At 44.1% G+C, this 27695-nt stretch overlaps 1 long non-coding RNA gene across 1 annotated transcript; it reads left to right on the forward strand.

The window, feature by feature from the left end:
* On the forward strand, positions 1–26984 carry LOC141981265 (uncharacterized). Its single transcript, XR_012637705.1, has 3 exons — positions 1–140; positions 3586–3741; positions 26907–26984. It is a non-coding gene; the product is annotated as an uncharacterized LOC141981265 (long non-coding RNA).
* The last annotated feature ends 711 nt before the right edge of the window (positions 26985–27695 follow it).

Here is a 27695-nt window from a genome sequence, read left to right on the forward strand (position 1 = left end):
AATGTCATCAGCTATGACGCTTGTCTCTGCAAATCCTCTTAATACATCTTTTTTGGTGGTGTTGATATTCTTCAACTGCAGGTTTGATCACAAAGGGCATCCCCAGCCATCTATATCGACCTGCTGGTGTGCAGAACATGGTGAGGTTCTGATTTCCTTATTCACTAGCACTTACCAACGTGTCTCTTTGGTATCAAGTAGCCAGAATGTTTTTGCTTCTGCAAAGTCAAGTAATATTTCTTCAGCTGTAGGCATTTGGTAGTGAACGCTCTTTAGTGCTTTGGTTAAATCACCTGGGTCTATGCACCTGCTCAGCTTGCCTGGCTTCTCAAAGGTCAGTGTTGCTTATCCAACTTGTTAGCTCTGACTTTACAGTTATGCCTTCTTTCCCCATTTCTTTTATTGCTCCTATTATTTTTTAATCTTAACGCCATGAGTGCTGCGCAAGGCAGGTGCTGTTCTCTCCAAATCATTTCATCTAGCTCCAGATGTAACATGCCTGGAAGACATCCCAGTCCTTCAAAAATAGCATGGTAATTTTTAGCAGCATTACTGCAGGGATGCCACAGTGCGCTATCTGCTCTGTATTATTTTTTATCTTGCTGGTATGCAATATGAATTGTTTGTCCCAGGTTGAGTGTCACTAGGTTCATGCATGCACTTTTTTTAGCGGAAACAGTGGCTTCTGTGTTGTCTGTGCTACTTGAAGTTTCAGCCTGTATACATTTATGTGGTATTATGGTCGTGCCCTTGTATAATTTTCATTTGTCTTTGCTAGGTTACAGTTTCACTTTCTTCTTTTGCATAATGCTGGAGAAGTCTTTGTAGCTTAGCATGTTCACTAACGCCCCACTGTCTATTTGGTACTCAGTTTCCTGTTTGATTCTGAGCCGCTGTCTTGCAGCTGGCCCTAGTCTGGGCTTGATAAACCACCCAGGTGTTTCTGTTTTGCATTGCATTAATATCCTATATGTGCAAAGCCTCCTCCTTGGAGTCACTGCCTGTGTCCTTGATAGGATGCTTTTTGTTTGTTTTGGTTTTTTGCTCTCCTTGTTGGTAAGCTTTGGCATAATTTCCTCTTGCCATTATTATTGCATATGGCCCGTATGCAGGGCATTTCCCACTATCCTGTTTTTCTCTATAGTACTTTCTGGTCTTCCTTTGCATTTTGTTTCCTTTGCTTTGTATCTGTGCACTTGATTTTTAACAAATGTTGGTGTATTTTTCCTTGCATTTTCATGCTTGCTCTATGCTACATGGAGAACTGTCTGTCTGCTCCACTTGTGATCTCCATGGACGGGAGCTTGTTCACTTGCTTTGCACCTGTCTAGAGCTCTTGGTAGAGCAAGTCTGGCTCTCTGCGCATTCTCATTCAAACCCTGTATCTTTCATCCCTTGCTATCATGAATTAGTTCATCTTTTAAGGGTTGATAAATCTCACGAGCCAGTCATTTGGCACAGTTTGGGAAGCTATTGATCTATTGTTTCTCCAGAATCTTGATTACAGTTTTTGTAAAGATCTTTTGTACATAGCTTTTTTTTTTTGGTGGTGGTAGTTTGAACATGCCTCTGGAACACTTCTAGGATTTTCCAGGGGTCTCCCTGGTCCATTCAGGGTGACCAGATGTCCCGATTTTATAGGGACAGTGCCAATATATGGGGCTTTTTCTTATATAGGCGCCTATTAACCCCCAGCCTGTCCCGATTTTTCACACTTTCTATCTGGTCACCCTAGGTCAGGGGCAGGCAAACTTTTTGGCCGGAGGGCCGCATGGGGTTTTGGAAATTGTATGGAGGGCCGGTTAGGGGAGGGAGTCGTGGCCCAGCCCCCGCTTCCTATCCGCCTCCCCCCCCACCAGGACTCCTGCCCCATCCACACCCCCCGCTCCCTGTCCCCGACCGCCCCTGGACCCCCGCCCCTAACTGTCTCCTGCCGCCCCATCCAACCCCTCCTCTCATTCCTGACTGCACCCCCGGCACCCATGCCCCATCCAACCACCCCTCCTCCCTGTCCCCTGACCGCCCCTGGACTCCCACCCCTAACTGTCCCCTGCCGCCCCATCCAACCCCTCCTCTCATTCCTGACTGCCCCCCCTGGGGACCCCTGCCCCATCCAACCACCCCTTCTCCCTGTCCCCTGACCGCCCCTGGACCCCCGCCCCTGACTGCCCCCTGCCACTCCATCCAACCCGTCCTCCTTCCTGACTGCCCCCCCCAGGACTCCTGCCCCCATTCAACCCCCTGTTCCCACCCCGACCCCTATCCACACCACCACCCCAAATTCCCCTGCCCTCTAGCCAACCCCCCCTGCTCCCTGCCCCCTTACCACGCTGCCTGGGGCACTGGTGGCTGGCGGTGCTACAGCCGCACCACCTGGCTGGAGCCGGGTCACGACGCCGCCACCACCACGCAGCACAGAGCACTGGGTCAGGCCAGGCTCTGCAGCTGCGCTGCCCCAGGAGCCCACCCCACCGCCCAGAGCATTGTGCAGGCGGCGAGGTGAGGCTGCGGGGGAAGGGGTAGGGGACAGCCTCCCCGGCCAGGATCTCAAGGGCTGGGCAGGAGGGTCCCACGGGCCGGACGTGGCCCGCGGGCTGTAGTTTGTCCACCTCTGCCCTAGGTCCATTGCTGATATATCCCTGTGCTGTTGGAGCATATGGCAGCCTTTGCCCATTACAGCTAAAAGTGTGGCTGTTTCCACACCCTCGGGGCATTCCCCCAACACATTCCAGCGGTCCCCAAGACTGACACTTCTCCCAGCCCCTGGCAGCCTCCAGTCACCCCCTGGCTCACTCCTGCTGGCTATCTTGAGCAGCCCCCTCCACCACACTCCCTGCAGAGATCAGATCTTGTGGCTAAGCCACGCTCCCTGGCCATTGCAGGATCAGTCTCGAGCCCTTATCCTGCAAAGACATATGCACTGGGTTAAATAATTCTCTGTAGGATCATGGCCTAAGATAGGGAAGAGACATAAATTAGAAAAGATGGGACAACAGATCAGGGAAAGGCAAGAGAGGATGTAGTGGCTTTTATGAATCAGTTTGGCAGACAAGAACTGGGAGCGTGTTTCAAGCAGGATCAAAAGTGCAAAGCCAGGAGCAGGAGAACGAGACACAAGAAGCAGAAAGATTGGCGGGAGCACTAGAGGACTCAGTTTAAGGAATAAGCGCACACTGGCCAGAGGATGATAAATAGGTCTTTACATCTCTGATTTTTATCATCAGAAAAACACACCAGTTGTATGAACTGTTACAATATTGTATTTTAATGGATCGAATATAGATATCAACACAGTCATTATATGACATGTGTCCTTTGGCCTTAGTTCAGCCCCGGGAGAGACGATGGTGTAGGGAGGTATATAGCAATGAACTACTGAAGACGCCTGTGACAGAAAACAACAGAATACCTTTGGATTTGAGGAAGGGCAATAACTGTTGAGAAATGTGACGTGTAAAAGGGCAAACAAAACACAAGCCAAAGATTTACAAAAGTTAGACTTTAAATAATTGATGGGGGGAGGGAGGAGGGAGAAAATAAGAAAGCCAAACATATAACTGTGTCTGCTTTCTTGATCTTTTGCAGGCTTATTTGGTTGCTTATTATTTCACAGGAATCTTTCCTTGCTGAAAGCCAGGGAAGTTGATCGATATTACAGAATAGGTTACCAGCAATGTCCATTTGAGCAGCCGACCCCTGTGTTGTTATCCAAAGAGCAACAATGAATTCAGACTGCAGGAGGTAAGTTTCAAAAAGGATGACAAGAAAGAAAGGTGTGAACAGCACACAAACAAACAGGTGTGAGGGAAGAGTGAGCTTGACAGACACAGACTTTCTGGTTCCTTGTCTTGTTTAATATAAAGGGAAAGATTTCCATGAATTCAAATAAAAGTAGGTCAGACTGTAAGATTATATATATAATATGGAGATTCAAGATTCATAGAAATGGGAGCTTTAGTCAAAGAGTTCAGATGATCACTGCAAAAGTGAAGGAAGAAGAAAAGAACAGGCACTGAGACTATGGAGAAAAGGGACTGAATTCAGTATTTTAGGGTGGGATTGTTCACAGAAACCCTTCCAAAGCTGTGTAAATATTTAAGCAGAAGTAAAGCAAACCCTGCACAGTTCTACAGAAATATGCTAAATTAGGATGGAAGTACCATTGCTAGAATAAAAAAGTAAATCAAGTTTTTAAGTACTTAATACTTTTTGATTAATAGGTTCATAGAGAAGGTTAAGATTCTGTCATGAGTATTTTTAGTTAGTCAGGGACAGGTCATGGGCAAAAAACAAAAATTCACGGAAGCCCACGACACGTCCCTGACTTTTACTAAAAATACCCGGCTGGGAGTGGTGGGGGGACTAACAGCAGGAGTGCTGCCAGGGACAGACCTCCAGCAGCTGCTCCAGCCCTGCTGTTGCTCCTATGGCAGGGGCTGACCCAACCCCAGCCAGCTGCTCCAGCAGCCCTAGGGCGGACCACTGGCCAGCTGCTCGGGTGTCCCTGGGGCTGACTGATGGCCCGGGGACTGCTGCCCCAGCAGCAGACTGCTGCTTCTGCCCTTCTGCTGCAGCAGAAGTCAGAGAGGCCCCAGAAAGTCACAGAATCCATGACCTCTGTGACAGAAACGTATCCCTATTCATAGAGTTTAAGGCCAGAAGGCACCATTCTATCATCTAGTCTGACCTCCTTTGCATAACACAGACCAAAGAATTTCACCCAGTTACTCCTTTACTGAGCTCAATAATATGTGTTTGACTCTGCTTAAAATTTTAGAGCCCACTCCAAGTCCATTAGAATCAATCGGATTTGCAAGTTTAGGAACACTGCTATAAAAATCGGCTCATGCCATCAATATTGATCAGATAATATCTGTAACAATTCATGTGGTTGAAACACTGGATTGGCTTCTGGAAGACTCGGTTAAATTCTGTTCTGCCCTAGACTTTCTGTGGACCAGTTACTTAATGTTAGAGGTGGTTGGGAATTTTTCAATGAAATGTTTGGGGGGGGGGGGTTATGCAGGAAAATGCAGATTTGTTGACACCAAAACTTTTCATGGCAATGTTTTAGGGGAACTGCCATCCATTTTCTATTACTTTCTTTACCCAGCAGCAACACTTCTCTGTTTCCTGCTGCCCCGGGGCTTTTCTACCCGGGAACCAGCAGTACTACTTCCCTGGCTCCCCCACTCCCCTGCCTCCTGGTACCCATGAACACTCTCTCTGTTATAGGGCCATGCATGAAGGCACGACTCAGTGGCAGGTCATGTCTCTCTCCTTAGCCCCGGGACTCTTGCATAGAGCTCTGCCCATGTGCCCAGCCCTGAATATTGTAGGATTGGAGGAGTTGCTCACATCATCATGACAGCTCCTCCTGCAGGCCCCAAAATCCTGTGATTCATGATCAATTTGCAAAAGTTGGCAGCCTTGCAGCACTGCCTGCCCCTGGCTGCTTGGAGGGGACTCCCCTTCTCCAACACTGCCCCCAGGTTGATGGAGCTGCATTCTATCCCTTCCATCTCCCACACCATCATTGTCATCTGCCCTCTTCAGCCTCCTCACATTCCCTGCCCCTCATGCCTGCTTCCCCTAGGGTTACTACCTTTGAAATGCAAAAAAAAAAAAAAAAAAAAACAACCAACAACCGGCACCCCCCGACAAGGCAACTCTGCAACCCCTGCATTCAAAGTCACTTATAGTGACTCAAGTCCTTTCCTTCGCACACGTGCCGTGCACTTGCTTGTGGGTGGGCAGACAGCTGCTGTATTTTCAATAGTTTTGGTCTGTTATCGCTTAAACTGCAGAAGTGGGCACATTGCAATATCTTTAGCTGGACACAGAAACTTTTAACATTAGATATCCCAATCCCAGTGTTTTGTGAAAATAATGCAAATCTTTATTTATGCTGGAAGTGGCCCACCTTGATTGTCATGCACAGTGTGGGGAGAGTGGTCAGTTCGGATGAGCTATTGCCAGCAGGAGAGTGAGTTTGTGTGTGGGGGGGGGGGGTGTGTGAGAAAACCTAGATTTGTGCTGGAAATGGCCCACCTTGATTATCATGCACATTGTAGGGGGAGTGGTCACTTCGGATGAGCTATTACCAGCAGGAGAGTGAGTTTGTGTGTGTATGGGGGTGGGAGAAAACCTGGATTTGTGCTGGAAATGGCCCACTTTGATTTTCATGCAGGTTGTAAGGAGAGTGGTCACTTTGGATAGGCTCTTACCAGCAGGAGAGTGAGTTTGTGTGTGTGGTTTTTGGAGGGGGGTGAGGGGTGAGAGAACCTGGATTTCTGCAGGAAATGGCCCACCTTGATTATCATACACATTGTGAAGACAGTGGTCACTTTTATGGGCTATTACCAGCAAGAGAGTGAGTTTGTCTGTGGGGGGGCAGAGGGTGAGAAAACCTGGATTTGTGCTGGAAATGGCCCAACTTGATGATCACTTTAGATAAGCTATTACCAGCAGGAGAGTGGGGTGGGAGGAGGTATTGTTTCATGGTGTCTGTGTATATAATGTCTTCTGCAATTTCCACAGTATGCATCCGATGAAGTGAGCTGTAGCTCACGAAAGCTCATGCTCAAATAAATTGGTTAGTCTCTAAGGTGCCACAAGTCCTCCTTTTCTTTTTATAAAAAAACCCGGCAGATTAAATTATTTATTTGAAAAACACAGGATTATGAGAAATCAGATTTTGGATTCTAGTTTTTCATCGAAGAAGAGCATTTCAACCAAAATGAAAAATTTTCACAAAAGTGCTCTCTGTTCAAAATGCCATTTTGTCAAAAGTGTTTAGATGAAAAATTTTGACCAGCTGCACTATGCACAAAGTTTGTCTAATATTTTTCAACTGTCAGGAGACATAAAATACATGTGTAATCATAAATGCAGAGTCAAGCTATTCACACTAAGTTTGATTTTTCATCTCCACCTCTAAATTTCCCACAAAGGGGTGTCAACCTCATTCCATTAAAATAAAAAAGCATTTTTTTTTCTTTTCAATTTCATAGCTTGTTATGTCAACTGATGATTTTACTGATGAGCCCTTTAAACCCTTTATTACTTTTTTGTAAACTGAAACAACCTGTTAATACCAGTATTTCTGTGCTCAACTTTTGCTTACTTTTACAAGCAATTTATATAAATGGGCTGGAATGGATTCTTGTTACTTTGGACAATTTAGAGCCCAGGCTTTTGCACAAGACCAATTTACAAGTGTCTCAACTAAATGAGACTTTCATAATTTTCAAAAAGAAAAGGAGTACTTGTGGCACCTTAGAGACTAACAAATGTATTTGAGCATAAGCTTTCATGAGCTACAGCTCACTTCTCTCTAAGGTGCCACAAGTACTCCTTTTCTTTTTGCAGATACAGACTAACACGGCTGCTACTCTGAAACCTGTCATAATTTTCAGTAATTCTTTTAGGTCACATAGCAGTCTCTTCTCGAAAGAAAAGAAGATCAAACACACTTAGTCTTTTCTCATTCTTGTCAGATTGGTTCCTTAAATTTTGCATCTCATTTTACTTGATTGTAATGCATCCATTCCAAAGTAATAATATTCTTCCCTTGGTACTGTGACCATGACTAAATACAGTATACAGAACTCGATGATGTAATACTTCCTTTTGGCCTTAAAATCTATTCTAAATTATTCAGTTTTACACTTATAAAAACTACTAGAGGAGTCTTCTAAAATATACATATATAACTTTCAAAAATATTACACTGTTTTGGACTATTACTGTACATTGCTATAGTATTTTTGTTAGGATCCTACAACAGGAAATTTTTCATAAATATACACGACTCAGGATCAAACTCTAGATCATGTTCATTACTCCAGGGCTACTGATCTATTACAGTAATTCAAGTGAGGGGAAAAAATCTACAACTCATGTTCTCGTGTCACAGTCTTCATAATACTTTCCCTGTCTCAATAGCTGCGAATTATATCTGGCTCACAGGAACATTCTAAAAACCAGTTAGGATTAAAAGCTACCCCATATTGTCCCTTATTGTCAAATGATTAGCCTTATTTGTTTTTAATAAACCCTGGAAACAATTTACAGTGATTCCTGTAAATAACACTTGCTAGAACCATAGTAGAAAACAAAATTGATACAAGTCAAACGTTTTAATTTGCCCACTTAAATTTTTGATCTCTTCAGATATAGATGATAAACTCCTCAAGGGTAGGGATTATCTTCTTTCTGTGCAGTAAGCACATTGTTGATTTAACAAATAAATAATTTCACAAGCTAAGCCAGAGCAGGTCTGTTCAGGATGTAGATACAAGACTTTCACTGAGCATCTAACCATACTGTAGTTGCAGCAAGAGGTGGTGGGAATAATTCTGTAGGCAGTAGCCTTTCCTTTGAGTCAGCACTTTGTACCGTGCTGAGTCAATGGTTAAGGTGCACTATGATCAACATTTTTAAAAATAAGTGCCTAAGGATGGGACATGTGCTTCTAATTCACTTAGGAGGACTTTTTAAAAAATGGGACTTGCCTCCAAAATGGGAATAAACATCAATGGGATGTGTGCTCCTAAACCATATAAGAGTTTGGGGAAAGTCCCACTCATAGGCGCCTACATTTGGACTTAGGCGTCTAACTTTAGGTTCATTCTTGAAAATGTTGGCCAAACGGGATATTTTTCCAATGAGATGTGAAGTTAAGGTGCATCCTGCTTGTAGTCATTTAACAGCCTAGAGCACTCTTTGTAAAACATCTGAATATTAACCCCCATGTCTAGGTCCAATGCCAACTTAGAGTGTCTAATAATACAGTCTGTACTTTTAGCTGGACACGATATTCCTTTCCTGTTGCATAGTATTGCTGGGTGCTGTTAACCAGCTGCCATGTTTCACCCCAGATGAGGCTACTGTCACAAACTGGGATGTGGGCATCCAGGCCTTGTGGTTGTGTAGGAGCTGGAGTCAGGAAGCCAGTAACTAGAGTCAAGGGATCAGAACCAGAGTCAGGAACCTAAGCCAGAGGTCAGAGTCAGGAAACTAGCAGGGAAGCAGGGCTCGAGTGAACTAGGCATGACCTGGGCAAGGCAGGCCTAGGAGAAATCACAGCTGCGGCATAAGTGTGGAACAGCCAGAGATCTGTTGTGGCTGTTTGGTTTAAGAACAGGCTTATTGACTTCCTCAGCCAGTCAGGTAGAGTTGTTAATCTGGAGGCTCAGCTGTGAGGCAGAGGAAGTACATACATGAATGTTGTGGAGAAAGTGAATAAGAAAGTGTTATTTACCCCTTCACATAATACAAGAACCAATCACCCAATTAAATTAATAGGGAGCCAGTTTAAGATAATCATAAGGAAGTTCTTCACAGAATGCACAGTCAGCCTATAGAACTCATTGCCAGGGGATGTTGTGAAACCATGGGCAGCAGGTATCAGAGGCTGGGGGAGTCTGTGCCTCCCCAAACAGCCAGGTGTGGCCCTGCCCAGGCTCTGCCCCCAGAGCCCCCCCTCCTGCTTCTGCTCAGTGTGGCTACAGTCCCCTGTGGGGTGGCCGCATTGCCTGTCCTCCTGGTGCTCCAGGGCTAGGGAGGCTGGGACCGTGCCGCCTGCCCTCCTGGTACTCTGGGGATGGGGACACTCTGGGGCTGGGGGTTCTAGCCTGGGGCAGGGGCCAGCAGCTGCAGTAGGGGGGGCTCTGGTGGGGGCACAGAATGGGCGGGGCCTCAGGCAGAAGGGGCAGAACTGGGGGGCCAGCCTCCCGCAGCTGGCAGTTCATGCGCAGCCCATGTGTGAAACCCAAAATTATAACTGGGTTCAAAAAAGAATTAGATAAGTTCATGGAAAATAGGCCCATCAATGGCTATTAGCCAAGTCAGTCAGGGATGCAACCCATGCTCTGGGTGTCCCTAAGTCTCTGACTGCTAGAAGCTGGGAGTAAACAGGGGATGGATCACATGATAATTGCCCTGTTCTGTTCATGCCCTTGGAAGCATCTGGCATTGACCACTATCAGAAGACAGGATACTTGGCTGGATGGACCATTGGTCTGACCCAGTCTGGCCATTCTTATATTCTTATCAGGCTACTTATATTATGAGGCCCAGTAGCAGCAGAGAAACATCAGTGATGCTGAAGGATGCACAGCACTGAAGCAGAAAAGAGTCATGTTCGATGAAAAACTTTACCCCAATTGCTGACTTAAGTAAACTGCAAGGAGCAGATTGGTGCCAAAGAGACTTTCTTATAGTGATATGCTGCTGATTACTAGATACCTTAACTTGTTCCCTATTCCAGTCCAGTGACCTGTCATAATTCCTCAATGTCTATTTGTGTCCCATATCAGCTAAGAGAGAATCCCTCAGGACCAAATTGTCAAACTGAATAACGTAAAGTGAAAAAGCTGTTTAATACTGAGTGGAGAAGTATTTGGATGAATACATCTTTATAACAAAAATGAAAAGGAGTACTTGTGGCATCTTAGAGACTAACCAATTTATTTGAGCATAAGCTTTTGTGAGATACAGCTCACTTCATCGGATGCAGCTCACGAAAGCTTATGCTCAAATAAATTGGTTAGTCTCTAAGGTGCCACAAGTACTCCTTTTCTTTTTGCGAATACAGACGAACACGGCTGTTACTCTGAAACATAACAAAAATGATCTCTCAGTGAGTAAATTGCCTCCATTTTACCTTGTCCATGGCTAAGAAATTAAATTGCCAGTGAAGACTTTTTCTCTAAAAATAAAACATCATAACTTTTGACAAGGAGTCTGTCACTGAATTCAGAATCGAGCCCCAAGTTCCTGAGACTCAGTTTTATGCATTACCCATACGAACAACCTTCCTTTGAATTCTACTGCTCTCTCTGACCTCACCGTTCTCTCATCCTTCAGCCCCCACAGCTACTATGACACCTACAGGAATTTAGCCAACTAATAATGTAGTAGACCAGTGGAGGGTAAATAAAAGAAAATCCTCATAAGTGCAACTAAGGATCAAATAAACCTTCCAGGTGCAAACCCCATTAGAAAATAAAAAGGTCCCCTCTGCTGATTATTGTATTCCCTAGGCAAGTAGCATCTCCATCTCATCTGGATTGAGCCTTAGCTGGATAGCTCCCATTGAGACCCCAAACTAAGTCCGTTATAGGGAAAGTGACCATGCTATCAGGGGCCGATGACAACGAGATGTAGTGCAGAGCGTTGTCATTCTATTGGTGGCATTGCAGCTCATACTGACTTCAGTAGGGAAGTATCTGCCCTTATGCCCATTTCTTTAATACTCCATGAATGTTTCATAGCTGGTTTCAGATTGTGCTATCATAAAACAAGGAACACTAACTGCATTCAAACAGCCCCTCTAGGGGCTTCCTTTAACTCCCAGAAGTGATACAATTCAGGGTTCCAGTTTCAGCTTTGTCCTTAACTCACCCAATGAGATGCAGGGGCTCCTTGCTGCGGATCTTGTGGGCTGTGATATTAACACAGTGGAAAGAAGGAGAGGAGTATGAATTGCTATGTAGGTTCAAGTCAACTTCTAATGCTATTTGGTCCTATTTTTTTATGCTCAAGTGAGTTACTGTTTTAATATTCCGTTTGATCCTTGCTTGCAATATGTTGTTATGGAAACCTGAGTCACTCTAGTCATTAACAACTTTTCTTCACACAGAGATTTGAGTGTAATATTATTCTTCCTGAAAGAATTGAATTACCAATTATTCACCTGACAATAACATCAAAGAAGACTAAGCAGATATGCTGCATAAGTGATTTGTTAATCTCATGTAAATCTTATTCAATAAATAGACATGTGTCACATGAAACTAACACACACAGCACCTCTGTGATGTTAAGAATTGGAAATTAAAGATTAACTTTTAGTTTAGTAATAAGGAGTTTGAAGATATTTTAAATATTGATATAATTTTATGTTTATAAATACTTTAATACCATATATTAAACGAGAAGGCATACAGTAATACATTGGCCTAATTTGGGATAGCTGAATTAGTTTACATAAAACAAGAGCATCCATTCACTGTTGAACCTAACTATACCAAAACTTTTAAAAAATATATTTTAAAATTGCATGCTTCTGCATTTCCTGGTCTCAGCTACATGATAGATGGTGAAAATACCAAGAAAAGAGCCAACTTGTCCAAGCAAGTAAATACTGGAGATTTAAAGGGGAAATCCTGTTTTTGTAAGTATTGGTACACAGTCTAAATCCAAAAGGTTCAGACAACTTTCAGATTAACATCTAAGCTTCCGGTTGGTTATCACACTGAACTTCTGATTATTTCTGAGATTTATCTATCAGTACTGGGGCTGGTCAAAAAATTTCCATTGAAATTATATTTCTGTGAAAATTAGGAGTTTTGACTAAATGAACTCTTTTTTGCTAAAAGTGTCTGCTTTTCACGGAAAATTTAAAAAGTAACACACAAAACCTGAACACTTTCAGATGAATACTGAATATTGTTTTTGGCTGAAAACCAAAATATTTGATTTAGAAATACTGCCACAGTGCCTTAAGGGAGTTGTGCGTTAAGTGCCTCAGGCCCCCATCCCCTTTCTAGGCTGGGTTCTCCAGCCAGACTACATCTCCCAGGATGAACTGAAGTAGTTCAACAAAAATCGGATACTACGGACCATTTACAGGAGGATGTAACCCAGGCAAGTAGCCTGGCCCAGAGAGGAGAATGGGGAAATGAGGTACCCAAACTATGATTCAGGTGGAGGCATTTCCACATTTTTTTTGGTGCTCATTCTATGAGTTTTCACTAAAAAGTCAAAATTTTCCATGGGTGGAAAAATATTTTCTGACTAGTTCTCACTATTATCGTAACTTTAAATCCAACTGGTCTAGCAGATACGGCAGTGTATGGTGAGTGAGAGAGCCTGGATTCCATTCCTGGCTTTGACATTGACCTTGGGTGTGATCTTGGGCAAGTCACTTCGCCTCTGTGCCTTGTTTCCCCTTCCACTGTTTGTCTGTTTAGGTTGCAGACTCTTAGGGCTCGGACTTTCTCTCTCTATCTTCATGTACAAAGAGACCCCAATCTCAGTTCATAGAACCATTGATTATAAAGCCAGAGGAACCGTTATGGTCATCTAGTCTGATGGCCTGAATAACACAGGCCATAGAATTTCACTAAGTGGTCCCTTCATTAAGCCCATCGCATTTAACCGAGCTAGAACATATTGTTGTGGACTGGGTTAAACCTTATTATGGGTTGAATTAAAACCTCATTAACACATAAGAGACAGTTAAGGGGTCACACCTAAAACAAAGCCTATTAAAGCCTGCCCAGAAACTAGCACCATATAGGCAGAGAGTTCTCCTGGGTATTGTTCGGACCAGGTGGGTGGTTGTGTCTATGTGCAGAAAAAAGCTGGAGTGCGGATAAGAAATGGAGAGAGAGAAAGCCAGGCCACAGCCTGCAAGCATAGTGTGACCCTGGGAGAAGCCTACAGAGGTTTTGGGTTTTGTGCTAGTTAAAGAGGCTTGGAGTTGTAAGAAGAGAAGCTATCCCCTGGTTTTGGTTCCTCCTGAGTTCAGAGAAGCAGGGCTTTGTACTTTTCTTGTAAATCAAAAAGACTGCATCAAAGAAAATACCAGACTCCATCATCAATTGTTCCTCCTAGCTGAAGCATGCTCAGAGCCCTGAACTTTGTCTAACCACTTAGCTCAAAAAGAGGTAACAATATCTTCTAAGAAGACATCCAATCTTAATTTAAAGACTGTAAATGATGAAGAAGCCACTACATCAATAGGTAAATTATTCTCATGTTTAATTGGAATGGTTATTGGTAAAACATTGCCTTATTTTTAGACTAATTTTGTCTAGCTTCAGCTTCTAAGCTCTGGATCTTATAAAGCATTTTTTCTGCTAGATTAAAGAGCCCTCTTCTATCAGAAATCTAAGGTGCCACCAGACTTCTTGTTGTCCTCTCTGTGTAGGCACTTATAGCCTCTGATCAAGTCACCTCTTTGCTAAGCTAAATAGATTGCATGTAAGTCTCTCACTGTAAGGTAGGCTTTCCAGACCTCAAATCCTGTAGTTCTTTTCTGAACTCTCCAATTTTGTCAGCATCAGAACTGTGCACAGTGTTCCCATAATGGTCTCACAAGTTGGGGGTAATACCAATAAAGAATAAATGGGCAACCACTTTGTTAAATAATATCAAAGTTTAACTAACTCTACTCCCTTGTTTTCTTAAATTTTGATATTATTTAACAAAGTGGTTGCCCATTTATTATTTATTTGTAACCCCCAACCAATATTGGGGGGCTCCCTTAGTACATACATAGGAAAAGATAGTCCCCGTCCAAGGAGCTTTGTAAATAAATAATTGCCTAATACATAAGAGATCTATGGGCCAGAGATTAGAGCAGAAAACTAAGAGTCAGAATTTCTGAGGCCTGTTCCTAGCTCCACCATGGGTTTGCTCTGCTGTTTTCTCCAAATCAATACTCCCGAGTCACTTTCCCCATCTGTAAAATGTAACTACGGCACTAAACAGGGATGTTGTAGAAGCTGAATTGATGGGCCTGGTTGATTAATGAGGAAACCCAGGCTATATCTCCTACCCAGATGAGTGTCTTTCACTGAGTAGTTCTTTCTTTTTGGTGGATAATGCTGATCACGTCCATTCCTTAGTTTTGCCTCCAACACCGCTGTTAAGTATAATGGCAGGCCCCAGAACCTCCTTTCCTGGGCCAGAGTGGCAACGGGAGCTGCAGCAGCTCTGGAATAACCCTCCCCTGGCTAAAAGAAGCCCCGCTGTGCAGCAGGCACCAGTCGGTACATGGTACCTGTCAGCGGCAGATGTGGCTGTGCATGCCTACAACCTTGGTACCCCCAGGTAAAGAAGAGTGGCTAGTTTGAGAGCGATAGCTATAACTATGGACTTTATCTACCAAAGGGTCTGGCACCTTCTTTATTTCTCTTCTTCCCTGGCATTCTACAGAAGGATATAACCAATGCCAGTAGCACAGTGTTATCAAGCTATTAGGAAAGGACAAGTGGCCTTGCATTAACAGGGTATCTACAAATAGACACAGAACGCAAAAGAAAAAAACACTTGTGCCTACATAGAGGAACCCTCATGCTCCATTGTAAAAGCTTCCTAAACACTCCCAGCATCTTTCCTCTTCTCAGACAGCCCCTAGCGGAAAAAATGATGTCACAGCTGTCATGCCTACGTGCATCAGTTCTTCATTCAGTGTATGGAATCCATATTGTTGTTCTTCCCATCCAAACAGAGAAATCATTCTAGGCACCATGAATGTTTAATTGTAAACAGTGGTTTGCCCTTGTACATGTTCTAATTCCTTTTGCATCTTTACATGCTGGATGTATTTACTGTTCTGAGGTCTGTCTGGCCCTTTCCAGGCTACACTGTCTAGGGAGATAGCTCAGTGTGTAGTGTGAGGACAAACATGAAGAGCTGTGCTCTGGACCACTATAACCACTCCATACAGTCCACCTTCCTCCCTACGGTATAGGCCATTTAGGATATGTAATAAAATATCCGCAGCTGGCCCATGTCAGTTGACTCGGGCTCATGGGTCTTGGACTGCTGGGCCATAAAATTGCAGAGTAGACAACCAGGCTGTGGCAGGAGCCCAGTTTCTGGGACTCCGTGAGTGGGGACGGAGAGCCTGGATGCCTACATTGTAATTTTATAGCCTCACACCTCAAACCCCATGAGCCCATGTCAGCTGACACAGGCCAGTCACAGATGCTTGATTGCAGTGCAGACATACCCTTAAGAGCCAGGGGGAATTGCTGTCCTTGCATGCAGAGAGCACAGTACTCTCTCTGCCCACTCCTCCATGGTAGTCCAACAAGACTCAAAAGAGTGAGGAGGCCTCACCCCTCAAATCTACACTAGTCTGTGGGGTTGGACTGACAAAAGCATGCTGAGATGGGACTGACAACAGCATACACCATGAGTGTGGTAGCAGAGCACACACACACACACACAAACACCCCGGCACTGCAAGGTGTACAGGAAAGCAGAATCCTTCCTTTTGCTCCCCTTAGTAAGGTGCAGCTCTACCTCACCCCTCTTCCGGGCTGCGCCAAAAAGGCACATCCATCCCTTCCTTTGAAAGTGAATCCAGTGTCCATGAAAGATTTGCTGGGATATTGAGGTCAGCTGTTTATTCAGTAAACTAAGAGCAGCAGCAGCTTCCCCACCCTGAGACACCTATGCACCTCAGCCTTGGGCTGGAGAGGTTCCTTCAAGGGATTCACCATCCACGTACACACGTGTAGGCCTTTGCCTCTCTGCTGGGATTGTCCACAAGGATCTCAGCTACCCCTGGACTGTTTTTACTGATCTTTGTTGGATTTGAGATTTGACCTCCATATCATGGACACAGCCAAAAGTGAAAAGTGTGTGAAATGTTGCATCCACAGTAATGTGATCCTTCTATCCTATGGCCTGGATAGTAAAAATACTGCCTGGTAGAAGGGTGGCTTTTTACCACAAACATTGTGTCTACATAACAATGTTACATGCAAAACAGAGAATTACATAGCTGTGGAAATCCCCACAGCTTCTCATGAACAGCACAAAAACTATAGAGCATTGAACATTCAGACAGTGCAGCCAGTAGCAATAACAGCCCAAGGTTGGTGTAGAATCATAGGACTGGAAGGGACCTCGAGAGGTCATCTAGTCCGGTCCCCTGCACTCATGGCAGAACTAAGTATTATCTAGACCATCCCTGACAGGTGGTTGTTTAACCTGCTCTTAAAAATCTCCAGTGATGGAGATTCCACAATCTCCCTAGGCAATTTATTCCAGTGCTAAATTACCCTGACAGTTATCCAACCTAACCTCCCTTGCTGCAATGTAAGCCCATTGCTTCTTGTCCTATCCTCAGAGGTTAACAAGAATACTTTCTCTCTCTCCTACTTGTAACAACCTTTTATGTACTTGAAAACTATTATCATGTCCCCTCTCAGTCTTACTCTTTTCCAGACTAAACAAACCCAATTTTTTCAATCTTCCCTCATAGGTCATGTTTTCTAGACCTTTAATCATTTTTGTTGCTCTTCTCTGGACTCTCTCCAATTTGTCCACATCTTTCCTGAAATGTGGCACCCAGAACTGGAAACAATATTGAGGTTGAGGCCTAATCAGTGTGGAGTAGAGCAAAAGAATTACTTCTTGTGTCTTGCTTATAGGGTTGCCAACCCTCCTGTTTTCGCTGGGAGTCTCCCGGATTCAGGCTCTATCTCCCGGAGGCTACTGATGCCAAACCAGGAGAATTTAGCCTGCTAAAAAGTCTGGCGGAGGCTCCCTGCCTGCCCTGGCCCCACACCACTCCCAGAAGCGTCCAGCACATCCCTGCGACCCCTAGGTGAGGGGGGAGGGGTGCACAGGGGTCTCCACACTCTGCCCACACCCTGAGCGCCAACTCCGCAGCTCCCAATGGCCGGGAACTGCAGCCAATGGAAACTGCAGGGGTGGTGGCTGCAGGAAGGGGCAGCACATGGAGCCGCCTAGCCCCCCTCCCGCAGGTGCTGCAGGGACGAGCAGGCTGCTTCCGAGAGTGGCGCACAGAGTGGGCCCTGCTTACCTGGGCAGTTCCCAGTTGGCAGCACAGAGGGGCTAAGGCAGGCTTTGTCCCCGCGGCTCCCATTGGCCACAGTTCCCAGCCAATGGGAGATGCGGAGTCAGAGCTCAGGACGCAGGCAGCATGCGAAGCCCCCTCCTCCACAAGGAGCAGCGTGCGGACAGGGCAGGCAGACAGCTTGCCTTAGTCCCACTGGGCCGCCGCCTGGGAGCTACCCTGCTGGAGCCCACACAGCTCACACCCTCCTTCCCCCCAACCCTCTGGCCCAGGCAAGAGCCCCCTCCTGGACTCAAACTCCCTCCCAGAGTGCGCACCCCCTCCTGCATCGAACCTCCTGCCCCCTTGCCCCAGCCCAGAGCCCCCACCTGCACCCAAACTCCCTCCCAGAGTCCACATCCCAATCCCCTACCCCATCCCTAAGCCCCCTCCCAGAACCTGCACCCCATGCCCCCTCCTGCACTCCAATCCCCTGCCCCAGCCCTGAGCCCCCTACAGCACCCAAACTTCCTCCCAGATCTTGCACCCCACACCCACTCCTGCACCCCAACCCCATGCCCCAGGCTCAACCCAGAGCTCCCTCCCACACTCCAAACCCCTCGGCCCCAGCCTACAGCCCACACCCCCTCCCACAGCCCAACCCCCTGCCCCAGCCCGGTGAAAGTGCGTGAAGGTCAATGGGTTGAGTGGAGTGGGGCCTCGGAAAGCATGTTTGGGTTTGTGTGATTAGACAGTTGGCAACCCTACTTGCTTACAACACTCCTGCTAATAAATCCCAGAATGATGTGCACTTTTTTTGTAACACTCATATTTAGCTTGTGGTCCACTATGACCCCCAGATCCCTTTCCAAAGTACTCCTTCCTAGGCAGTCATTTTCCGTTTTGTATGTGTGCAACTGATTGTTCCTTTCTAAGTGGAGTACTTTGCATTTGTCCTTGTTGAATTTCATCCTATTTACTTCAGACCGTTTCTCTAGTTTGTCCAGATCATTTTGAATTATAATCCTGTCCTCCAAAGCACTTACAACCCCTTCCAGTTTGGTATCATCTGAAAACTTTATAAGTGTACTCTCTGTGCCATTATCTAAAATATTGATGAAGATATTGAACAGAACCAAACCCAGAACTAATCCCTGCAGGATCCCAATTGATATGCCCTTCCAGCATGATTGTGAACCACTGATAACTACTCTATGGGAATGGTTTTCCAACCAGTTATGCACCCACCTTATAGTAGCTTCATCTAGGTTGCATTTCCCTAGTTTGTTTATGAGAAGGTCATGCGAGACAGTATCAAAAGCCTTACTAAAGTCAAGATATATCACGCCTACCACTTCCTCCTATCCACAAGGCTTGTTACCCTGTCAAAGAAAGCTATCAGGTTGGTCTGACATGATTTTTTCTTGAGAAATCCATGCTGACTATTACTTATCACCTTATTATCTTCTAGATGTTTGCAAATTGATTGCTTAATTACTTGCTCCATTATCTTTCAGGGTACCGAACTTAAGCTCACTGGTCTGTAATTCTCCGAGTTGTCCTTATTTCCCTTTTTATAGATTGGCACTATATTTGTCCTTTTCCAGTCTTCTGGAATCTCTCCCGTCTTCCATGAATTTCAAAGCTAATTGCTAATGGCTCAGATATCTCCTCAGTCAGCTCCTTGAGTATTCTAGGATGCATTTCATCAGGCCCTGGTGATTTGAATGCAATGCGAATTGCATGTATTGCAGATTGCAACCTGCAGTATGCTCCAACACATGCTTTGAACTTATTTTATTGGAAATATTATTTGTCATCTTCATACTTGTTGCTGTGGTTCTCAGCCTTTCCAGACCACCGCTATCCCAGGTTTTTTGGGGGCTTATTCCTTCACCCACTTACTTCCCTGGTCCTTCTTGCATGAACAGAGAGCAACAATACCCGAAGTCCAAAGGTGCAAACAATTCGATGTTTATTGGGGTGAACTTCCATTAAGCATGATTCCAGTTTTCTTCCTTAGTGTCCCCCTTCCCAGCTCTGACACCACAGAGGCTTACCTGTGTCCCTGTTCCCATTTCCCCCTTTAGCTAAATATGATTCCAATTTCCTCCCCACACACCCACCCACTTCCTGATAGACTGCAGACTATATAGTAAAACTTGAGTTCTGCTTAACTATACCTTAACCAATCATTTTCCTGAAATTTAACTAACCAATCCTAACATATTGTAACACGATTATGTAAACCAATTATATCCCACCACCTTAATTACTTTACACCCAGCAAAATTAATTATACAGCAGACAGGAACAATCACAGAACCAGACCGAGATTATACAGACAAACAATAGCAAAGTGGGAACTATAATGACAAAAGAATACAGAAGTGAGGATTTCACATCCCAGCTATTGATAAGTGAGTTCTTGCCAGACAGGATGCTATCAAGCTAAGTTTCCTTTTACATCTTCTAGGCACTTCCCTTTCTCTGGAGGTGATAGGCATTATCAGACAGGATTGTATTCCTAACAGCCCACTAGCACCTTATTTCAATGTGACTAGTTTGGAATGTGAGGAGGTAACTGGTCGCTTCCCAGCTTATGGCTGCCTCTGTTGCTTAGCCAAAGGCCTTAGCCTAAGCACAAGGCCTCAGACTGTCACAGTAAGAGAAGGAGTTTACACAAGCAGACAGTGATTTTGATTCTCTCTTTTATATCTCTAGAACTAGCTAAGTGATAAGAATACACCTAAATTCTTAGCGTATAGGCTTTACAGACAGGCCTGAATATCTATATCCTAACACAGGCCAGGACCTGCATCCTATTTAGCATTATGGGAAGCGCAGGGCAGTCATGACTCCCTGACACTTGTTCTTGCTTCAACCCTTTTAGATAAAAAAATTTCAATAATTATTTTTTATTTAAAGTAGGACCTTCTGTGATGCTTCCCAAGGGTACCAGGGTTGTGAGGTGCCTTGCTCCCACTTGCCCTTAGCATAAGAAAACCTTATCTGTGCCTGCCAGGGGTCAGCTCCCCAGCACCACCAGCCTCTGGCAACATGAGTCCTCTCCTCTAGGCCTCTGCAGGCCCTGCTCTTTCTACAGGTTAATGATAGGCATACCCCAAGCCCCTCCAAGCATTCCCCCAGAGCATCCAGCCTTTGGGCACTCAGAATTCACAGATCCACTACTCCCAAAGGAATAGTGCAAACCAGCTTAACAGTTACACCTCAGGATCACTGTTTTACTTAGCTCACAGCACTTAGACATGTTGATATTAAAAAACAGAAGACATTTATTTAACAAGAACAGAGACTCAAAAAGAAGCGAGTAGAAATAATGAAAACAAATGGTTACACATAAAATAAAATCATAACACGCTTAACTAACCATCGTCAGGTTCTACCGAGCAAAAGCTCCCTCAAAATCCTTCCAGCATCTTACAGCCAGGCTGTGATCTTCCGTTCATGAGACAATTCATGCCGTCCTCTTGCCTTCTCAGAGGAAAGATCCTGTGACTTTTGCAATCCTCGATATAGCAAAGCAGTCCTTCGATCTTTATTTACAAACAGGACCCCTCTGCTGGTGGCCTCTCTCTCACCTTTCCTGGTGGCCTCCCTCTCTTGTCAACCTTGCAATCTTTTAATTAGCATCTGGCTCTGTCTGCAGAGAGGCTTACCTTGTGAGGCACACAATGCACAATACACACTTAAACCAAACAAAGAGAGAGAAGCACCTTCAATCCTCTGCCTAAACAAACTCTGTCCAAGGCCAGTTACCTCTTCGTGACCTGCTTTTAACTTCCAGGCTTTCAGAACATATTTTTCCATTGTAGGTATATAACTTCTTAAATATCATCTGCACATACACTTTGCAATGATTAAGATGACCCGTGTGTTACTGGCTGTTAGTAGAGATCTCACATGCCACCCTGTGGTGCGCCATTATGTAGATAGACCCAGAGGATAAAGCTCTATGCCCCCTGTGCCCTCTGCCAGCTGGCACCACCAAGAAGTTTCTGGGTCACCCTTTGGCTAATTACAAATTCTCTGAGATGTAGAAAAAATGACGATTGGCTAAGTTAGGGCTTTCTGCAGTGTGCATTTGTCAGAACTCATCCTCTAAATTATGATGTGTGGCAAGGATGCAGACTTGAACTTAATATTTTTTCTGCATCAGCCTTTCACCTTTTCTCAGATCCAGTCTGACTACACTTGTCTTAGGCCTACTCTATGCTAGAAAATGTTGCCAGTTTAACTACACTGCTACAGTTAAACTGATAAAACCCTCCCAGCGCAGAAGCAGGTATATCAGTATAAACGTGCTTACACCTGTATAGCTTATGCCGGTTCGCTGCCCAGTATAAGGACTTTTGTACCAATATAATGCTTATACATTCTATCAGCATAGCTATGACACCAAAAAATCATACCCCTATAGGCACAGCTATGCCAGGAAAACTTCCTAGTGTGGACCTACCCTTAGCAGGAATATACTCTCTATAGGTACTTTATAGCTAATATTACTTCACCTAATACTGTCAAAAGCAGCACATTTTACTGATCTGCATAATAATGCTGCTTGTCCTGGCTTTCTTTCAAGACGAATAGAAAAGTCATCCTCTGCTTCTTATTAAGCAAGAGACATATAGTGAGATCCCTTGAGAAGAAAAATGAAAAACTCCTTTTGAGAATGGAACAAGGAAGGGAACATTGCTCAGGCAGCATAGAGCACTTATCCCCTCAGAGAGTGTAATATTACTATTCAGAATAAGAACATGGAACAAAGAAAGAAACCAGGAACTAAAAGATGCAGCCCAAAATGGAATCTGGTTTACTGATCAAAATGTACCACTGCAGCGTAAGAGTGGCATGGTCTTCTCAGAGTACTGGAAAGTCCTGAATTATAATTCTGGCTCTGTACACAACTCCTCTGTTGCTGGGGAGCCTATTGTTCCAGTTCTCCACTTCTGTAAAATGAGATTTGGGCAAAACCACAACAAATTCCCTAAGCCCCTTCCTAGAGCTCCTGGTGCAGGGAATACAATTACTTTGTAGGAATGAGAGGAACTCTTCACCAGTCAATAACAGTCTGATTTTTCTAGGAATGTTGCTTTGGCCAGGCCTGCATGATTTTAAAGGAAAAGGTTTTCTATTTTCTAAAGTTCCCTAAAACCAATAATCTACCACCTCTTCCTAAACTACTGCTACTCCTTGAGAGTCCCAGAGACTCGCTCAAACCTTCCTCTTCTATACAACAGCTATGCAAACCCTGGAACACCATGTGACTTAAGTGTCCAATCGCAGCCTAATCTCACCAAAGTGAAACGACGTGTGAAAAGGCGATCACGGCCATCCTGGCTGACACATCTGGGATTGAACTGGGGAACTTCCAGAGCTAAAAAGCATGAGCCAAAGAGCCAGCTTCTACAAGTGGGATCATAATAGACTCCTATCCTCTGTAGATCAGGCACCGAGGGGAAGTGTTACGTGCTCACCAATGGATTACAAAAGGATATTGTAAACCAACTTCAGTATAAGGGGCCCAATTTTCATACATGCTAACGGCTCCCTTTACACCACTCTGGCAGTGTAAAGAGCTCTTTAAACTGGTATAAATGTAATTTACATCTAACTTGAAGGCCCCATTATACAGCCAGAATGGTGTAAAGGGACCATAGTGTAAACAGAAATCAGACCCAAGAGCTATATGAAAAGTATGCTGCAAAGTAGATACAACATAACCAAACTATGTATACATCTAGTAACAGGGCAGAGGGGATTTGAAAAGGTTCAGACCCCAACCCCAGGTGGGGTTTGGGCAATGCCATCTGAATTTTGAGCCTTGCCAGGGCCTGTCTGGCTCTGGTCACAGCCTACAGCAGCCCTGGCTGTTCATCCCCCCTGGCCTCTGGTCTTCTCCTAGCCACCCCATAGCAAACTGCCAGGGCATGATTCTCTCCTACCTTGCACCTTGTATAGTCGTTTATAACTGGGGGGGAAATGCTACCATTCTGAAATGACGTCTTTTTACACCCACTTGGCACTCACATTGCACTGAGGTGAAATGACGATACAACGTGCCGGGCAGTGTGGGAATCAGCAACCACAACTGAGGATTACATCTTTTTTTCTAGAAGGGTGTGAACATTCCGGAAGCTCTGTCTTTTTGAGGGAGGGTTAGTCCAGTCTCATTTCCCTTGCTTCCACCTCCCCACATTTGCCTTTTGCCCCTCCAAATTGTCCCCTCTGGCCTTTATGAGACACTGGGCACACAGGACACAATGTGGGGCTTTTTCCTTTCCCTGTTTAATGGGATCTGACTTTTTTACATGAATAGGTTTTCAGTCCCTGTCTTAAAAAAATAAAAGGAAAACAAAATAATAATAAAAAAATAATTAATAAAAAACCCTTTCTCATGCTCATGGAGAGAAAAATGCACCAAAGTTTCCAAAGAAAAGAGAGCAAGATCTCACTGCCTCTGCCTAACCAACCAAATCTTAACTAAAGGCAGCTTTTACCTAATGAGTAATAGGCATACTCACTAGCCATTCCTATCTAAGGTCATATTCTGTTTCCTGATACACCAGTATCAATCTGGTAAAATTCCAATGGAGTGAATGGAGTCACTCCAGATTTACACCTGTGTAAAGGAGACAGAATTTAGCATTTAGTGAATTAAAATTGTCCCTTTTTATATTAAGGCTCCATTAATAAATATTTAAAGGGTTAATCTATTTTTAATAAATGTGTTCATACATAGTTAATTGCATGTGTTTAAGTCCAATAGGCCAAAAGTTTGCTTACAATGAAAACTTATCATTATCTCTAATGCATTCCTAGTGATGTGCTAACATCATCTATCACACAGGCTACTCGTGTGTAATAAGCTTAAAACAATAGTAATCATTTGTTAACCCTCTATAAAATGAACCTGAATAGAAAGTCTGATGGCACCTTAAAGACTAAGATTTATTTGGGCATAAGCTTTCGTGGGTAAAAATCCCACTTCTTCAGATGCATGGAGTTGCATCTGAAGAAGTGGGTTTTTTACCCACGAAAGCTTATGCCCAAATAAATCTGGTAGTCTTTAAAGGTGCCACCGGACTCCTCATTGTTTTTGTGGAAACAGACCAGCATGGCTACCCCTCTGATACTGAATAGAAAGTGTGACCATTACAACAATGCAGGTGATACGCATTAGCCTTGTACAGCTGTCACCCTAAAACTCATTTCCCATTTATTCCACACATCCCTACTCCAGTATTGATCCTGCAGTTCCTATTCCGGCAAAACTTCCTCTGACTTCAGTGGGACTTTTGCCTAAGTAAAGATTACAGAATGGGCTCTTCATGGGTAAACCAGCCAGCAAGTTTCCTGGGTCCATCTTAGTAGGGTAGAAGGGAGCACTTTCACCTTTTATCAGTGACAACACGGAAATTCTAGGGTCAAATCCTGGCCCCATGGAAGTCAATGGGACTTTTGCCATTCATTTCAATGAGGCCAAGATTTCTCCCCTGTAGTTTTAAAACCTGTTGTGACTTCCCACAGAAAAGAAGAACCCCTAGGGTTTTTGTTTTGGTTTGATGTCTTCTTGTTTTTGCCTTGTTTTGTTTTTTTTACAGAACTGATGTCTTAGGGCTTTTCCCTCACCCTTCCCTTGGTTCTTGTCACACAGACAGAAAGCAGAAGACTATAGTCTGAGGGGCAGGCAGTGCGATGTTTATTGGGGTTAATTAAGCAAACATATCCATAGCTCTGTATGCTGCAGAGTTTTTCCCTGACCCCTTTTTTTCCCTACCTCCTCCTTCTGTAGTGCACGCCCCTGATCCCACCCCTTACAATTTATGGTCATGTTTCATTTTGGAGGGTCGTGGATCTGCAGGCTTCGGTACCACCTCTTTTGTACCCCATAAGAGGGGTAAGGAGTGAGGTTGTGTTTCAATCAGGAACAGGCATTTCTTTGGCTTTTTAATGTTTCTTATGCCTCACACCCCATCCTCTTTTGTCCCTCCCGACTGGTTGCTTGACCTTATCTCAGGAGAGGAGATGAGGCAGGACTGTCCTTCAAGTGTACACTCGTATATTAAATTCCCACTCTACCCAGCAACACTTTAGCTCTCTCTCTTATCTCTTTTCGCCTCATCTGCTTGTGGGCAGATGTAACACACACAGTGTCTTTGCTTCCCCCCCCCTTCCCCACAGGTATTAGTAAGAATATAAAAAATATCAAAAGTCAAATGGGCAAACAACACCCAAACTTCTATCTCAGGCACATTTACAGGCCTGAATACTACATCATCATCACTAACATGATGGATGATGTTGTTAAAATTGCAACCCACTTTAAACCACCACAGTGTACTGGAAAATAGTAGCTGCAGAGTCGTAGTGTTGTATTCAGAGATGTGATCAAAGTGGAATATCAAATCTCAGCCCCCTTTCACTTTGAGAACCTGGGATCTGGATCTGAATTTGTACCTGGCCCCATCTCTCTTTGCATTGTACTGTGCTTCTTAAAGGCTGGGTACATTTACATAGCTATAGAACCAGTAATAGTAATAACGGCTGGATGGTATTGTAAGAAAAGACTTATAAGAAGGCTAGGATTAAAAGGACTTGGACCTTTGGTTGTGAGTATATTTTCCATTACGGTCACATTTTCTGTCACTTCCTTTTCAATAGCAGGAGAAACATGGCATGACCAGGAGAAGCTGGGCACTAGGAGATAATGGGGCTAAGCCCCACCAATAAAGTCAGCTGGGTAGTGGGTCTGATCATGTAATGTAAGGTTCAAAACCACGTGCTCCCAGTGTGGGCTCCTGGTCACACTGGAGCTGAGTCAACCCCTGGAGGTTGCAGTTCACAGAACTGCCACCAGAGGGATTTGTTCAGTAGTGGTAAGGGCTAGTCTACATAACAAATTTTTGCACCTCTCTAGCTACACCAACACAGCTGCGCTAGTGCAAAGTGCAATAAATGGTCTGGACTGGTGCAGTAGGGGCTTGAACGGGTGGGACTTACTGCAGAGTAACTCATGTTTGTGCACATTGCTACCTGCAGTTCCACCACTTATTTTGGACATCAGCTACCGTTGGAAACAATCTTCTCCCTCCCGCCCCCCAAGTCTTTCATCATTTTCATCTGACTGATACTTTACCTTTGTTTCTGATGGAGCCTGATCCTATGGTCATACTCAGGCAAAACTGCCATGTGTTCTTGACTTTGCAAGAGACAGTTTACTTCCTCCTGTTTTATCTCCACCAAAAATGATAGCATGAACCAGAACTGGGATAAAGTTTTTTTTCCCACTGCTAGCTGAATTACTATTATTTGTTGTTTTATTATTTCTTAGGTGCTGATTTGCTCAGCCATGTACAAGACAGAAGAAGACACACTTCTTGCCCCAAGGATCTCACAATCAATACACAACATTGAGTAGCAAAACAAAACACACTGTAAGATCATACATAAATTATAGCTAATTGTTTAAGAAGAGTAATTTCTAAGTAAAAAAGTAGCGAATATTAAAAATAGATCATGTAAAATCTGCAGGACATTCCCTGCTAGAGCTTATCTGTTTTATAGTATGTTAAATTGTAGCACTGAACTACATAACAATGCTGCTTTAATGTTATCAATTTGTCTTGTTTTAATATTAAATGAGAGTGAAATTTTGGCCGGAGGTAAATGAAGAACAGTTTCAGATCTAAAAAATTTGGTGCTAACAAAGAAAATCATGTTTAAAGAAAGAGAAATGGTTGCAAGCTACATTTTTCAGTTACACTTTAGTAAAGAGTGGACAAGTATTTCACTTTCATTTCCTCTTAAAGGCAAAAAGACTTCAGGGGGGCCAAGAGTTCAACCTATCCATCTGTTTTAGGTACTTGTATATCCCGCATTTTATAAATCCCCCATATTTGAGCTCCTCAACATCTTTAATGTATTTAGCCTCACAACACCCCATGAAGTACTATTATCCATATTTTGCAAATAGGGAATAGAGAATCCAAGCAACTTGTCTCTGGCTGCACAGGAAGTCTGTGGTGGGCCAAGGAATTGAACCCTGGTCTCTGGCTCATACCCTAACCACCTAATCATCCTTCCCTCTTAGTGCTGAAAAACATTAAAAATTCTACACATA

Source organism: Natator depressus, chromosome 2 (assembly GCF_965152275.1).
Source record: "Natator depressus isolate rNatDep1 chromosome 2, rNatDep2.hap1, whole genome shotgun sequence".
NCBI classification, from domain to species: Eukaryota; Metazoa; Chordata; order Testudines; family Cheloniidae; genus Natator; species Natator depressus.